Source organism: Chaetura pelagica, unplaced genomic scaffold (assembly GCF_000747805.2).
Source record: "Chaetura pelagica isolate M959 unplaced genomic scaffold, ChaPel_1.0 scaffold383, whole genome shotgun sequence".
In the NCBI taxonomy this organism is placed as follows: Eukaryota; Metazoa; Chordata; class Aves; order Apodiformes; family Apodidae; genus Chaetura; species Chaetura pelagica.
In genome coordinates this window covers 1,225,706-1,243,532 of record NW_009952804.1, presented here as the reverse complement: position 1 = coordinate 1,243,532, position 17,827 = coordinate 1,225,706, and positions in this window count along the sequence as shown.

The following is a 17,827-nucleotide window of genomic DNA, read 5'->3' as shown; positions in this document are numbered from 1 at the left end:
AATAGCATTAACATGCAAAAAATATTTTAAGTCTGCACAAATAAGCCTCCTAAATACAAACTTTGGTATCTCATTTCTTCATAAAATAGAATGATCTGTCAATTGAAGCCAAATAAGGTACTTCTTGAGCATTGCAGACCACATCTGTTTTCAAAAAGCAATACAAAATGCCACCTAATTTCTACAGTCTGGAAAGCATAAAATCATTTGCTTCCTTCTGTGTGAGAAGGGTGTTACCTTATCAAGCAGTGGAATCCTACATCCTCTCTGGCTCACAACCATCTTTCCTGTCCACATTGTAATGATGAGCTGAAAAAAACAAACACTGTATCAGTGAACATTACCAGAACTTAATTACTCAGTTTGTGCAACCATCTTTAATTTGTCCAATCACTTTCTTTCCTAATTAGCCCTGCTATCACCTTATGAAATATCATAATTTTCTTCTTCTTCTAAGTATTTTAGTAAGATTCTTCCCATCTAGTGTACACTGCCACTTTATAGCAATGATAGCAAGATATGGAATTACCTCCTCCAAACTTGTACTCCTATGCACCTCATTTACCCACCAGATCCTGAACTTTTCATGAGCTTCATGCTAGTTTCTACTCTATTACTAACACAAAGTGTCAGGGCTTTGCCTCCTGTTCCTAAAAGGCATGTAATTTTTTGGCAAGAGTCACAAGACACTAGTAATGCTGACTAGGATTTTCAGTTACAACAGCAGAAAAAGTAAGCAGAAGGACAAGAGAAGTCCAACATAGTCAGTCATTAGCAACGGGACAAAGAGCTACAACTGTGCTGCAGAGGCCTGTGAGAAAAAAGGCCACTTTGATTACATTTCACAGTGTTGATACCGAGTGTCATCAGACAAGCCCATGATGAAGCAGGCTGCCTCTGCTGCAATTCCCTTTTTATTTTGCCCAAACTGAGCTCTGGTTATGCTCTTGGCTAGTATTAAGCTACCAAATTACAAAGGGAAGGATAAGACCACACAGCAAAACAGCCTTCAGCTGTTTCCTCACGCTGCCATTTTGCCCACCATTGCCAAAAAACACATTTCCTCCACTCTGTGGAGAAAAGTTACCACTCAAAACTTTCCCCAACCCAAATCCCCACACTCAGCCTCATACATACTGAGTTAAAGAGGCTTCTCCTCCTCCTTTGCAGCATTTCCTTCAGTCATTTCCAGCAGTTTTCCTCACGGATAACGCCATTACCAACTGACACACACGACAAGGTTCCCTGCTGCCTCCTCCCCAGCAGGGAGGCTGCTGGCTGGCTCCCCACGGCCCCAGCAAGCTCTCCCCTTTCCCAACATCCATCCTCCTTCACAAAAAGGACAGACAACCCCCTTCCCGCTCTCTCCAGCCCCTCAGCTGGTGGGCGTTAGAACCGTTAGAGCCGTTGGGAGCTGCCCGGCTGCTCCCGCTTTACAATCCCCTCACAGCCCCGCTGACAGGGGAGGTACCTCAGAGCAGGACTAAAAACTTCTCCTTACCCACTTAGCCTCAAAGAAAAAAAATAAAAATGAACTAACTTTCTGTTTTGCAACACAGTGCAGGCAAGACTTCTGCTTGAACTTTTACTTAAATGCACCTAGAGCACAGCGTAATCATTTTATTAAAAGTTAACCTAGAGGAGACTGAAAATTGTTTAAATACAGACTGAGCCGTTGGCAGGATCATGCATGAGACATTTTGCTAATCAAATCTGAGCAGCTTGCAATCTATATAAACTGGAATTGACTTATAGTGAGTTATTAGCAGGAAATAAATACTGTTAAGCAGATCAAGGTGAATCTAGTGCTGTCGTTAGTGAAAAACAAATTACTACATGTGCTTTTCTCTCTCTTGCTCTCCCTGGAGAGCTCCTCATGTTTACAGGGCTCAAGTGTAACAACAGCATTTATGTTAATATATTTAACCATCGATAGAAAATAAGTATATTTTATTTATAAACAGAACCATCACCCTGCAAGCACGGAACTTGTTCTACTTGACAATATGATTAGACAAGTACAGTTCTCCTGGCTTGGAAAGAGAGACTTTGGACATCCTTTGTCACACTAAACAGATCGAATTAGCAAAAAGCAAACTCTAATTTCTGGAATAAGAATACAATACCCCTAGTGAAGAGCTATATATCATATCTGTTGATATTTATATACATTGTGTGACATAAGATGAATACATGCTGGAGTGGACTGCTTCATCAGAATTGTGGGCATCACGTGCAAAAGGTTTGGGAAACATGCTCAAGTAGATAAACCTCTGGAAGAGGGCTGGGTAAACATGGGTTTGATTTCTCTTCAAGCATGTTATCTTTGTGATCCTGGGCAAGTTCTGTAGGAAACCTCACTGGGGTTTGTATGAAATGCAGCTACCCACCTCTGTGAGGTGTTTCCAACAGGCTCCAGGCAGCTTTCTCATGGATTGAAAGGAAGTGAAAAAGACTTTCCAGAACAAGAGCAGAAATACTAAATAAATTCCAGCATTGGCTTAAGTTATGTTCTGTGTTCAGCATTACAGCCTAAGAATCACAAGTGTGCATGAGGGAATTGAGAGAATTGCAGGAGGAAAAGCATTTGTGAAGAGCAAACCACGAAAGACCTGTCAGTGCAGGAGCACTGTGCACCCACAGCAACAGTTGGTTCTGCACTTCCTTGCTGCAGTTGTCCCACACCAAAACTAGTCACTTCTTTACTACTATTTCACTAACGCTAGTGATGCACTGCCTGGGTTTGGTTTGTCAAGTCTTATTAGGAAGACCCGGTGAAGGAAAAAAGCAGGAATTAGCCTGACAGCACATAGATGACATTAGACAGAGAGGATGAGGATTACACCCTGTTATTACTGAAGGATACAGAGGAGTTTTCTCCAGATGTCAGGTGGGCTATTAAAATGCTGAGTGCTGTTGGGGCTTTGTGTTACAAATGATGTTTGGGCATCAAGAGATTGTCTACATCACACAATGCCTTCATAAGCTAAAAGAATGAACCAAGGCTAATTAGCTCAAGTGAACTATTAACAGCTATGCTCTTCCTGGCACTCAAGCAGCAGCCTCACCCAGAACTCTGCTGTGAAAGCATAAAGCTCATTCATCACTATCTCAGGTATCTCTGGAGCCTTGAATAAAGGTCTTATTATTAAAATTCCAGTGCTTGATCTTGACTGAAAGGCCAGGCAGACAATTATAGTATTTACTGTTGCAGTCTTCTGTCAAAGTGAAACCAAGGTGATAATCACAAGGTACTTGTGCTAAGTCAAGATTCCAGTTCTCATTCTGTATTAAATTTTACCTTAAATTCAAAAATATAATTCATTCTCTTGATCCTGCCATTTGCTATGGAAATGTTATTTCTCCGCACTCATTTTGCACTGCCCTTCATTAACTTTTCCCCTCCACTCTTTTTCTCCTCCTTTACTCATTTGAATTAAAAATCTTGAGAATCGGTCTTATGTGTTGGCAATACATTAAAACAACTTCAACCTGCTCTCAAACTCTGCTAAAGTGCATCTGAACAAGTAATATTTCTCCTTTTCTGTGAATCCTATGTGGGCAGGGGAAAATATTGAAGATCGAGTTGTTTTCTTTAGCATTTGTAAAGCATATATGCAACAATCCTGCTCACCTCAGTAAAATAAAAATGCATAATTGCCAGCCTTAAAGCCATAATTTGCATTAATATTATCAAGTAAACCTCTTATGCATGCAGTGCCATAATGGTAGCCTCAGCAGTTGTGTCTCCTCCTATGTGGGCAGGGGAAAATATTGCTGAATACATGCATCATTGCTGACCATCCCTGAACAGAACTTCGCTGATTAGATTTGGGAACTGGCAAGGAATTGACTTTATCTATGAACTCCATTTCCTGGATAATGTTATTAATTTATTCATTACAACGTTATCAAATTACTGAAATCTCCATCCTCAGTGTTAGATAACAGCAGCTCTGCTTCCCATCTGAACAGTACATTCACTTTAACAGGACTTTTAACTAGCAATATTGTTTAGTGATTTTATTGTTACTATTATACAATTCAGCCAAGCTTTTTTTTCCTTCTTCTTTGCACTCTGTTTACACTTTTTAATGAGGTTTTAATCTTCCTTGACATGTTTATTCAGGTTATTTGTTTTACAACAGGAAAGGGCCTTAAGTATACTGAAGAAATCAATACTTTTTTTCAACCTGGGTCCAAATCTCTAATTCTCCTTTTCAAATATTCCCCAGTCTAGGGGAAGAAAAAGAGAAAAACACACAGGGTTTTGAAGAATGTATGTAAGAAGGTTTGATTTTTTGAGTAAAACTCCAATTTGCACGGAAGAGCTGTGAGTTCTACAAATCCCTATAAGAATAACTGCAAAATTAACTCGAGCTTTCAGAGATTCACAGGTAAATTTAAAAAGCATTTTTATATAAAAACACACCCTGTAGCATGGCTAAACTTCAGCTGGCATTGGTCTCAGCAAATCTGTTCCCTCAGAATCAAGCAATGTGTATTCTTTTCCTTTCTGTTCCTACAGTATTTGCTACCTTGTTTGGGTTTGGTTTTAAAGGGATCAGCATGGTTGGTACATGTTGGATGTACAGCCTGAAACATCCAGCTGCAAGAGTGAGTGGCTGGATTTCATGTGAAATAACCTAGTATCCTCTGTGGATTCCTAGCTCACAAAAATCTAGCTCTTTGGCTGTAGTTTCTCATACAGGAAAAGAATTCTACAGTGATGTAAAGCCATCAGAACACCAGAAACAAGGCAGATGTACTTCAGCCTTGAACCACTGATGTGTCAAGTGAATGCAATCCTTAGAGAGCGTAACATAAAAAGGGCTGGAAAAGTGGATTGTCGGGAGGATTGTTCACAGTATTTGCTGAATCAGCTCCCCCAGAATGAGTTCCTGCTTCTGTCTTTACTCTGAGATCACTTCCCACACTACTGGAACAGAGGAGACCCAGCAAATTCCTTTTGCTGGGGCAGAGAAAATACTGTGTTAAACCGCATTCAACTCAGACATCCAAAGACAATGTCTGTTACTGGGATTAAAAAAGCCCTGGAGCCTCACAGAAACATCTGGAAGGCTGGCAGGGCCATCATTACCACCTTTCACTGGCATGACAAGGTGAAATGCACTCAACACATCATGCTCCTTGCTCCAGATCTGTAGTACCTTTGCAAGAAAAAAGGGGCTCAAATTTAAGCAGTTAAGTACCTTCCTTTACACAAACATCTAAGAAGGATTTGTGTCCTGCAATACTTGTCATGCTGAATATACACATTACTACTTTATCCATAAGGTAACTAATAAGATGTTTCCCATTTAATTTTCTGAGCAGCAAAAGTATTTAAAGAACATTAATGTAGTCAGACTTAATTTACTTTTTTTTTTTCCCCATGACTTGCAATCATTTTTCACCATCCTCATGCTAGTTAGCTATTATTTTGTAAATGAATTACTTAATTTAATTTAGTTTCAGATTTAATTGTTCCTTATTGGAAATGTCAGCTTTCACAGTTCATTAATAAGGGCACTGGTGGAAAGAAAGCAAGAAGAGAAGTGAGGAGAGGGGTAGATAAATTTATCCTGCAAGTAATGAGGAGCCTTAGTCAATGTTAGGTCCACCTGTTTTAAGTCCCTCTTAAACCTTGCTCTCTGGATTAACAGTACTGGAATTATTTGCTGGAATTCAACAGACTGGCTTGTCTGACAGATGCTGCTTGCTGACAAACATACACAACATAATCCCTGAACTGTTGAGTATCTTCTGCCAGGTTAATTGGCAAAAAAATTCTGAGGTGGCAATCAGCCATTTCTTTGTGACAGTGATTTAAATATTCAGATGTACAAATGGTTCTTCCAAAGAGGGCCAAACCCTGTTCTGAAAAAATTAAATTATCCAAAGAAATCTACTGGAGAGATGTTCCCTGGACGAAGTGGTTACATATTGCTGCATGGTAACCACTCTCCTTGGTAAATAAATATTACCTTCAATTACTACTCTACCTCAGTTACTCTCATGAAAATGTGACAAAAACTCCTCCTTGTTTTTCCAGAAGCAGCAATAATAAATCCATTAACCCAAGCCATTAAATATGCTGAATGAATCCCAGCACTGTCTTTGGGGTTTGTTCAGTTTTTTCCTAATATATTTAGTCAATGTGAATGTGAAAAAAAAACTATGAAAATGTTTTCGGTGGTTTTTTTTCCTTTCTTTTCTCATTCTTTTCTTTTTTCTGATTAACGTGCTTTAACAATTTTGTCTTTAGTGATGACATTAGAGTCTCTTCTAAGCTTTGCAGAGCCAAAGCCTTGGTTCTCTTTAAAGCACTTGAACATTTGTGATAATGATGAACAAAGACATCATAATGTCGTATTCATCCACTAATTGGAATACATTAAAAGTTTTAGTTTGATCAAGATTTGTTGCTCCCAACCACCAGTCAATAAAATAGATTACTGTCAGATAAAATACACCAATAGTACTAATAATGTATTAAATCTTTATTATATAATCAAGACTAAGAGTTGAAACTTATTATAAAACCAGCAAAGAAACACTGCAGTAATATATTAATAAGGGAATGTATCTTGCAAGCTGTACTGTATTTTAGATACTTTTTCTGTAAAATGCTTTCTAAGCTCATATACATCAATTAGCATTTCTGAAACACTTTCTATGAAATGGCTTTGACTTTGTGTTATTGGTCTGCCTTAGCTGCTTGCCAATATTAAAATGAAAGGTTCCCTACAGCTTTTTGGGAAAGGAAAAAAGAGTAATTTAAGTTTTTAAACCAGCAAATAGTGCATAGATTTGCATAAGAAAAAAGATAAAACTAGACATAAGCTTTTGTACATTTCTGCAGAACCTCCAAAAAGACAATATAGGTGTAAGAAAACAGAGCTTCTGCATGGGGAGTTTATTACCCATCAGAAGAGGTGAAATAGGCTCTATTTATCATGTATGGGAAGAAAAGATAAGCTGTGCTACATATAGTCCAAGATATTAACAGCTTGATGAAATAATGAAGATCTCCACTGACTATGAAGCATGTTCAATCAGACTCTTAAGAATAAGAGCTGCACAGTTCCATCCACCCCTAGTTTAGCCCCAGACCTGCCTTCCAGTTCAACAACTCACTTAAGCAAATGCTTCATTTTAAGCAGATGAGAATTCCCTTTCAAAAGAAAAGATTTGATATGTGAGGGCCTAGTTGAGTTGGACCACTACATTTGATCTCAATAATGAGATCTGATTTCAAGAGATGAAAGTCACTTACTGCTTTGATTTACTTCAAATAGAAAAAAAAACAACCCAACAAATCCAAGAAAGAGAATTAGACCAAGTAGGTTATTACCTCAGTTTCCCCCAGGATACAGCAATGGACTCATTTTACATAATATGGATATTGATAGGTTTAAACTAGTGTTTCAAAACCACATTCAGACTTTAAGAAAACTACAATATAAATGCAAAACATTTCTATAATAAACACTCAATTGTACAAACTATAATAATTTTTTCCTTCCCAAACAGCAAAGGCAAATATAATACACATACTTGGTGAGGTGAAATTACCCCATCTTGGAGAGACTATGAATGGAAAATTCTAACATGATATTTTCTTAGATGAAAGCTCCCATGCAAGTGTAAATTATTATCATTAAAATAATGAATTCTTTGCCTGGTTTAAGCTCTGCAGCTCACTCTTGAATTGAAAAGTGTTCTCTGCTCAATGAAACTCAGGGGTGTAATGTAAATTTTCCACAGCATTTGGTTTTCAACTAAATTCTACAGACACATGATCAGGAGACAAAACCCCATTAAAAAAGGCTTGTGAGTAAGCAACCAAAGTAGCTGCCTTTCAAATATAATGCCTGGATCATGTGGTGGTTGGTCATTATTACCCAGTGCTTTAAATACTAGCTTATCAGTTTAAACCTGGGTCAGGCAGAAAGTTAAAACGAACAGAGCTCTTAGATGTCCTATATCAGACATGTTAGTTTCAGGCGATTTCCCAGTTGACACACTGATAAAAAAAAAGGCCAGAACATCTCACCAATTGAGGCAACTCTTGTCCTTCCCAACAAATGCAAGCAGAATCAAAGCAAGCACTGAGCTGGAACTGACCTCTCGGCACCCAAACTGCTCCCTCAGATGTCCCAGGTTGAGCTGTGTTCTCCAGCACTGCATTCGCATGCACACAGGATCATAAACGCTAAAGGAACAGAGAAGCGTCAGTTCCCTTTCACAGGCTGCCTCTTGTCAGAGCAGAAGGAAAAGTTTTAAATCTGATTTTTCAATAGAAAGAACTGTCCAAGAATCAAGTTGATTCTGGCTAACATAAAACTCTCATCCTAACAATTATGTTTCAAGATTATATTCTATAGCACAGGAAAGGACAAATCAGCACACTGCAGACTATTCTGTGTCGTAGAAACTTCTGAACTATTGACCTTGGCAACTTTGGGGGAGAAATAAAACTTCTTCTCTTTTCCAGCTCCATTTCTAGATTTTCTGTCCACTCTTTAGTGGCTGCACAGCACAAAGCACTTGTGCTTAGTCTTTGGAGCCTGTTCAAGTAAGGAGCACTTAGTGACTGGAGTTGGATTTGGGAGTAAATACACTGAAATAAGGCCTGGACTATCTCAAGCTGCACATACAGTATTTAAAACCATAGGCTGCCTTCAACCATCCCTAAATGGACTTTAAGAAAGATTAGTCATGAAAAAGAAATTCTAGGATTAGTTTATCAATGATAAACAGACTATTAGTATAGTGGAAGCATCAATAGCACTCCATGAAGTTATTAGATGTGAATATAACCCACAGTTCCAAGCAATGTCATTTCTGATTCCATCCCTTAATTACAGCAATCAGTTGACATTCATATGGCAGTTCTGTGACCTGCTTTGTAAAGGGTTCAGACAAAATAATCGGTTTCTTTTAGTCTTCAAACCTATAAATAACAATTTACTAAGGTAGCTAGTAAGTGTGTATTAGCCAGATTTAGTCTGGAAGCCAAGCAGTCTGAATCAAAATGAGCAAGGACTTAAAGTTCAGTCTTCCACTGACACAGAAGTGCCTGGATCAACATGCTGTTCAGTGGATGGAAACTGGTCACATATTTCTGTCTCTGCTCTTCATATCCCCCAACTTTACTAGAAGAAGACTAAAAATCTGCTTTGCCTTCATGTGCAAACTTTTATCCATCTCAAAAACATTCCTAGGAGGGAAAATCAGTATCCTGTTCACTTTTGTATTAATTCTTTAAAACCTATTTATAAATGAAATCTGAATTCAAATTTTATTATGAGGATTTAGGAAAGTTCTTTTGGCATTTAGAACAGTTTCCTTGTACCTCTTGCATATCATGTTTACCAAGTCAATTCATTTACAAAATTGAGAGGCTGTTCCACTCTTCCCCCAGTCATGTATCTCTTTTGATGGCTTATATGCCACCAGCTCTGCTGCACATGCAAAGTAATGCCTCCCTGTATGGTAGGGAGCTGTGCAAACCCTGCCTAAGAAATGTTCTCTTGTTTACTGTTTATGGAGGACTGTATCTCAGTTCACTCATGTTCTCTAACTGCTATAATTTGATTGTTTTGTATGCTGAAAACAATAAAAAGTTAATTAAAAATAAACAAAGAAAAGCAAGAGAATTTAGACCCCTGCACCATCAATATGCAACTGTAAACCGAAAGCTTCAATGCAATAGAAGCAGCTAAAGATACTTTAGATCCTGTTTAAATGCTATACAAGTATCTCCTACAAACAAAAGGTGCAGTGTACTTAGGCACCTAAACATTTCTGTTGACTAAAGGAGCTGCAATAAGAAGATGATACAAAACTATTCAAAAGATAATGATCTTAATCGCCAGTGTTTGTCTTGAGCAGTGTTTGTAGCTGGAGTAATTGCAGCAGATAATGTGCTGGACTGGCAGTAGTTTTCTCCTTGACTCCAGACAACTTCCAACAAAGCTACTGCTAGCTGAGGACTTTCTATTTCTACCATGATGCAACTGGAAGATGTCTATGTGCACTCTGCTCTGAGTATGTGCAAGTTTTCTGATCTTTCATTTCACCAAGGCATGTTTGTTGACTTCTAATAATTTGAGATTTCTCAGGCACAACAGAAGCCATTGCACTCTGTCCAGCTCCCATGTGTGCACAGCTTGTTCCTCCACTTGGGATCACAACATACAAAGCTCACCTCACATCCAAGAAAAAAACACACCGCATACATGCCCTGTTCTCCCCCATGTTCAGAGCCCCACGTTTCCTAAGCCTGGGAGAAAGGTGCTGGGTAAATCCTCCTGAGACTTCTGAGCAGAAAAGGATAGACTCTGCAGAATGCTGGAGAAAGCCAGGGGACAGAGCAAGAAGAACAACATCAGCCATGGGTTTTCAACCCCTTCTTCGCTCCAACATAACCCTACCAAGAAACCTGACTGCAGGTAGAAAGCATGCATGGAACCCACCTGCTCATCACACTCTGCTTTCCCAGCCACCCCACTTAATTACTCTTATTTGTGCAGCAGCAGCTTTTCTGCTGTTTGGGAGGGAAAAAAACTCAACAACTCTTACTCGATGTATTCTGAAAACCTTGTAAGAGAATATCCTTTAACACCCAAAAAATGGCAGGCAGAATTAATATGAAAAGTCGGGTAAAGAAATAGGACAGGTCAAAGTCATTCCAGGAAGTCTAAAATGTGTTTCCCAATGATTAGGGGAAAAATAAAATTTTTTAAAAAAAAAAAAAAAAAAAGATTGCCAGTCTGCAGATGTTCTGAGCAATTCAGCAATAGGAAGAGCAAACCTTTTGTGGGTAGTATTTAAAGTGCAGTATCTGGCATTCAGCAAGTCAGGTGTTTCCATCCACAATGACAGTTATTTTGCTTTCTAAACGTTGACCAGATGGTCAGTTCTTGTGTGACAGCAGTGTGTGTGTGCAAGGGGGTGGGGGGCAAGGGGGCAGGACTGTAATTACCAGAATGTGTCAAACTCCACCACTACAACTGCAGTAACATCAAATTTAGATTCCATGCACACGTATTTCATATGCATACACCATCATAACTGCCTGGAAGGAAAACTCAGTTATTTTCTTTTTCTAAATCCTTTTCCCTTATCTGCTACAAAATGTTACAATAAAAAAAAAAAGAGAAAGTAATAATCTCAGGGGTGAACCGAAGTCCCAGAAGGTGCTTGTCAAGTAGAAAACTAATTGTTAGCCAGAGCTGATTAAACAGCAATATTTTCAGGAGACTGAAATGATGGCTAAGAAATCATCCAGGAGATGTTAGCCTCAGTATTCTTAACTTGTCATGAATGGCTAATTTGCTCCGAAATACATTCTAAAGAAGTTGATGCCACATCTTCCCCCCAGCCATACTAATTGTTTATTAGCATACAAAAGAACCAATGACCTTTCAAATCGCACGCTTATTGTCCCTCATAGGCAGAAGAAATGAGCCTTGGCACAGCAAACATTGCTTGGCTCCTCTTTTATTTTTAGGAAAGTAACCTTTTCAAGCAATGAACTCTTCAGCAATAGTGTTTCACAGTCTGTATTTAATAATCCTGGAACTAAGCAGAAATGTGTTATTTTGTTACTTCACCTAAGATTCAAAATTCAACAGGAAGAATTAAGGCTATTTTAAATGTTAAATCATTGCTGTACAAATGGAGGTATTTCAGGGATTTAAAAGCATACTGAAAAAGTTGTGAAGCATTTTATTTCAAGCACCAGAACCATACGTTTATGTGTAAGCTTTCTGAAGGGTACACAGAACTTGAACATGATTTTTTCCAGGGTATTCCATTACTCCTCCACTCAGCATTGTAACTGATCAAGGAGCTCGAGTCTCATTTTCAAAAGCCATTTAAAAGTCTAGGACATTTATCTTCATTGCCTTTCAATATGGATTAGATTCTTACATCTCAGAACCACAGAGTAGTTGTGGTTTGGAAGTGACCTCTGGAAATCATCCAAGCCCAAACCTCTGTTCAGAGCAGGATGAGCTACAGCAGGCTGCCTATGACCACTTCCAGGGAGGTCTGGAATATTTCCAAGGATGGAGACTCCACAGCTTCTCTAGGAAGTACGTTCCAATTCTTGGCTACTCTCATGTGTGTCACCATTGTGGTGAAAACATATTAACAAATTCTAAGATAGCAGGACCCATAGCACACAGAGACCCCATTAAGGAATATTACTGCAATAGTCTGAAATAACTAGCAGCCTTGGGACCAATAAACATAAAAACATAAGTATTTTCACTAACACATGCAGTACTGACATCCAAAAGAACCAATGTGCAAGACTAGAATGGTCCAGAAGGTTTTTCAAGTGTCTAAGATGAGATGCATTGAAACTAGATAACTACTGGGCTTCAATTGTCACATTCAGCTTACCAAACACCACTGGGAAGCTGTACAGGCCTCTAAAAGACTCTGTACCTCTCACCCTGGCCATAAGCATGACAGGATCAAACTTTACACAGAAATTATTTCATGCATCTATTAGCTAAGTGAAGATAATGAAAATGATTATGTGACTTTATTTCGTTTACTCCATAACAAGAGTATATTGAGGCTTGGTTAAAGGTCCACAAGAGAGACAATTTCCAAGACCTAGTAGAGACCAAGCAGCCTGTTAGATGTGAGTCTTAGTCCATTAGGTTTGTGAGACAATTCATGATAAGGTTATTTAGTGCAAATTTCCATTTGGATGAATAGTAAAGAACCTGATCTATAACATTTGTAATTGAATTAGCAACCTCTTTGTTTCCCTATTCTCTTTATGGCCAGGCCATGTAAGCATTTTGTGAGCATCCTGAATTACAGCAGTCAAGCCATTAGTTGGGAAAAGTGCCACAAAATGCCCTTTTGGAAGTGAATTTTTATTCAATTTAATTTTTTCTTTCCTGGAGAAGTGTTTTGCCATTCATAGCTGTTATCCAACGGCCTCTATTTAAATCTGCTTTGTTTCACCTAAATTTGATTTGATTCTATAGATCTGCTTTGCATGTCTGTTACAGTTTGACCCTTACAAGCCTGAAGCTAAGGTTTCAGGAGTCATTTGTTTTCTCATTATTTTTCTGGACAGGAATAGTAATGGTAGATTAGGAAAGAAAAATATAAGAGACTAATTTAACAAGGGATTTAAACACCTGCTTAATTACATCTCTGCTGAGGGCAGCACTGATTCAAGTGCTTAATTGGGTGTTGTTACGTGAAAATATGGAAGAACTGCATGAAAAGAGGTTTGTACCTGAATGTGTAATACCATTCAACATTTATTACCATGCTCAGCATTAAAACAAGCCTATATTTTGAATCTCTTTAGTGGACCCTCATGCTAGGTTAAGGCTCATGGAAGAAAATGAATGGATGACTCCACAGAATCAAGGATTTTCTGCTTATGACTACATAGGGATGTCACATTTCCATTTTCAAATGCAACTTGAGCAGTAAGAAACTTCCATTTTCCTGAGGTCCCAGAAAACTGTTAACCCTTTTCCAACAGGATGCCTGCCTCTCCACCAGGACCAACACCTGCCTCACAATTTCTAGGGTCTATCATTAGCAAAATGTTTACTATAATTCTACAAATGGGGAAATGATTTGTAAACCATGAGCAGAGTTTAAGTACAAGAAACAATGCAAATGTTACCACACTTAAATCACTTAGCCCAAATAGTCAAGTACTGTATATTGCCCTTGGAAGCACTGAGATGTCTCACCACTTGTTTTCTGCTACTTGGACCTTCACATGCACCATCCAACCCCTCTGACACCTGAGCATAATTCATAAATAAGACCTACACTCCTAAACTAGTAAGTGCTGGTGAAAGATTTCCCTGTACTCCAGCTAAATTTCAATCAGCAATGCCCTAGTAAGCCCCCCAAAACCCCCATGCATGCTGCTTACATGGATACATTATTATACACACACTAGCAAAGCAAAATAGCTTGTCTAAAAGGCTTAAACAAGAATCAGTGACATGGAGCCAGTGCTGAATGTGGTGAATGATAAAAACACGTCACTGAATTACCTTCCTAAGACAAAATTTCCTAAAATACTTGGAGTTCTTTCTCTTGTGGATATCTCTGTTGCATGGGGCTCTGGATCATACTAACTTGATGTCTCAACTCAGAGCATTCTACCCCCCCTCCTTTGAGGCGTCAGTCCTTAGGGCTCCTGCCAAAAGGTATCGCTGTGAGGCAGCTGTAAGAAACAGAACCAACAGACATACACTACAGCTGAGAGAACAACTCAGCCAACTCCTTCACGGCTCAATTATTTGCCACCAAATTGAGGGACAAGGATATGTATCTGACTTCAGACACTTCCTAGATCACTATTTTTTTCTGCTGCACTTCAAATACTAAGAAATCGAGGAAAAAAAAGCAGTTTACCAATAACACAATGGAAGATCCTTTGCAGAATTTGAAGATATTTAATATTCATAGAGAAAACTCTAGATATTCAAGTAATCATACTCTTTACCCTGAATATGATATTGCTAAAAGCTAATCTGTGTTGGTCAGAATTGTTTAAAGTAACAGTCATGTCTTTCCAAAACACTAGTAAACATCTGAGTGCCTGCAGTTAGGACTGCTGTCACAGGTGATTTTGAAAAACAGGCTGAGTTTTGGGTTTATTTAGTGGGGAGGGTGTGACTTCAGAACTGTTTCAAATACCAGAAATGGCTGGACTTGATCTTCAGAAGATGCTGAACTCAACAAGCAGATTTTCATTAAACTCCCCAGCTGGGAACTCAGTGAATACATATTAAACACTTCTTACAAATAAGTAGATAATAAACCTGCATTTTAAGCATCTTTGGACACATCAGTTGCTGCAGTTTGTTTATATGCTGGCTAATAAGTGAAGGGACATCCAACATTTGCTCTAGCATGTGTTCAATTTATTTATTGCTTTATATTAAAAAAAAAATCCAGAAAGCACAGATTGGCATGATCTCCAAGGAAAAAAAGTTATTTGAATACTGTGACAGAATTAAATCAAACTAGAGACTAAATCAAATTTTAGTCTCTCTAAAATGGCAACTCATAGAGCAGAAGAAAGTTGTACATAGACTGCTGAGGTGATGGAAAGAGCAGAAAGCTGTTCAGAAGAGCAGCAGGGTAAGACAGAGATGGAGGAAAGGGATGGGATACCTGTCTTTAGTGGATCAGATCCAGATGAAGGGCTGTGTTTGTTTCTCTAAGACCACACTTCTTTTTCAGGCCTTCCCACTATCCATTGTTTTTCCCTCTAGACAAATATTTGACTTAGGGCAGAGCTCTCTTAAGATTCTCCATATTTTAATCAAAACAGACATAAAAGGGCATTGCAAAATTAAGTAAAAAGTGACTTTGCTATCTTCAAACAGAGGTGTCACGTATTTGAAATCTAATCAACAGGCATACATTTACCTAACTTAAAATGCCAAGACACACATGCCAAAATCAAATAAGTAGCAAAGGAATCTATCATGAGTTCAAGTTATCAGAACTAACTGGCACTGATTTTTAATTTCCTTATATAAGTTTATTATTTTTAAATATTAAAAGGCAGGAAGAATGGGGCTGGTTTCCAAGAGAACAACTGAAGGAAGAGTTTTCTAGCTAAAGGAAATATCCAAGACTGCAAGATTTGATGTATCAATAGGAATTAGAACCAATAAAAACAAGAACCTAACCAAGTAACTGGACTAAGTGCTGTCAAACCTTAATATATTAAAAAAAAATTAAATTAAAACAACTATCATACACCTTGCTGCATACGTAAATACGAGATGAAATCTGGCTGTGGGAACAGATAACCCACAAGAATGCATTATATAAAAGCTGGGCTTCAGGTTAAAAAAGGGATATGATACTGAGTGAAGAAATCCAGGAGCTTGGCAGCAGCGTTCTGTGTGAAAGGCTGGCCACTACCATAATGACAGGTTTAATATCTTGCCACACTTGCTTTAGTGACTTTATTTCCAATCAGTTTGTGGTGAAATACATCAGCAGAGGGCTTGCCCTGTCTCATTAAATAAATGGCCTAATGTGTCAACAAGCAAATTATTTCACAACGGGGAACACCGTAAGGAAGAATTTATGCTTTGCGGTGTGAATTCCTGCCCTTAAGAGCTGCACAGAAGGGCTTGAAAAAAGGAATTTTCATATCCCAGGAATCGGTGTTAGGGTCTAGGACACTTTAGCTCAACTTCCAGAGTCGAGCAATTGCAAGGAAAGGAGAAGGAAGTGGGATTCTGCACACTTCAGAATGAGGTGCCAGCTGCAGTCAGGATGAGCCCTTGAAAAGAAACTGAGGGATGTTAATAACTAGATATTCAAAGCTAACACCAGTGCTATTGGGAAAAGGAGAGGCATGAAGGTTAAAACTAGTTGTTCATCCATTGTTAGATCTTCATTCTATCTACATGTTATCTTAAACAGTACAATTCAGGGTCAGCTCCTGCAAATTGCCAAGCATGCAAAACCAGAAAAGATTTGCACATAGCAAAACAAGAGTTGCCAGGATAAAAAAAATGAATAGTTCTCCAATGTGGCTGTGCTGAATTCCTAACTGTTCTGTGTAGCTCTGGAGAATATGGCTCTAAGAAATTCAGGAATAACATTGGTATTTACTTAGGAAAATTAACTACACACATTCTTTGCTTCTCTGATTCTTTTTCTTTCACACACCAATACAAATCCCATGTAAGAACATGTTGGCATTCACATTCAGCTACAAATTTCAACTTGTTCCAACAACAAATGAAGTTTTCATCTGAAATTTCAGCATTTTTTGTGGAGTAACATTATGACCAAAAGCAGTTATAGCAGTACGGATTGTTCTTTGGTACAGGAACTCTGCAGAACAGACATCTTAGCAGCTGTCCCTCTTCCAAAAGCCTTGCAGAAATCATTAGTACTCTTTCCTTAATAGCCCAACTCTTTGTTCAATAGTCCAAGAAAATATTCATTCCTTACCATATTTTTTCTAACAAAAACTGCTCTAAGGCATTTATTTTTCTACATACTAGATTTTTATTATCATCTACTGAGGTTACGGCAGGTTTTCAGCTTGTAATGTTTATACAAAAAATTATATTGTGTCATTGCATTTTGATGACAGAAGGAAGAGAGGACTGAAAGAAAAATAAGATTGTGCAAGTATGAAGCAGCTGTTTTTTAACAATTTAATGTTTCTTTTGTAAAAAGGGCACTGTGGATTTCACTCCCAGGTATGTTGGGGCTCATTTAAACTCCTGTGCAAAGAAAGGAGGACACAACAGCTGAAATACCCCAGGTTTGGTACCTAGGATACTCACACAGAACAAGGATCCTACATCCTTCCTTTCCTCTGATCTACTGAAAGGCACTGGCCAAGTCATCCATGCAAGTTGTGGTTGTTCCCTCCCTGTAAATGTTAAAGAGCAGGTTGGATGGGGCTCTGAGCAACCTGGTCTGGTGGGAGGTGTCCCTGCCCATACAGGGGGATTGGATCTAGATGGTCTTTAAGGTCCCTTCCATGATTCTATGATTTCTGGGGTACTCTTCAGGGACTGGGAGATAGCACCCCATGAAGCTTCTGGAACAGCTTATGTCATGTCTGAATATGACCTGTAGAAGATGATTTAAAACAACTAAAAGCCTCAACTGGAAAAAGCAAGTTAGTGCTGCAGGTGACTTTTGGCTAAAACGCTGTTGTTGTGAGGACATGGGAAACAGTTTTATTTACAATGGAAATGACTGAGGAGAACATCAGTGGATTCATCTGTCACATCTATCAGACCACCAGCTGCACACACTGCCC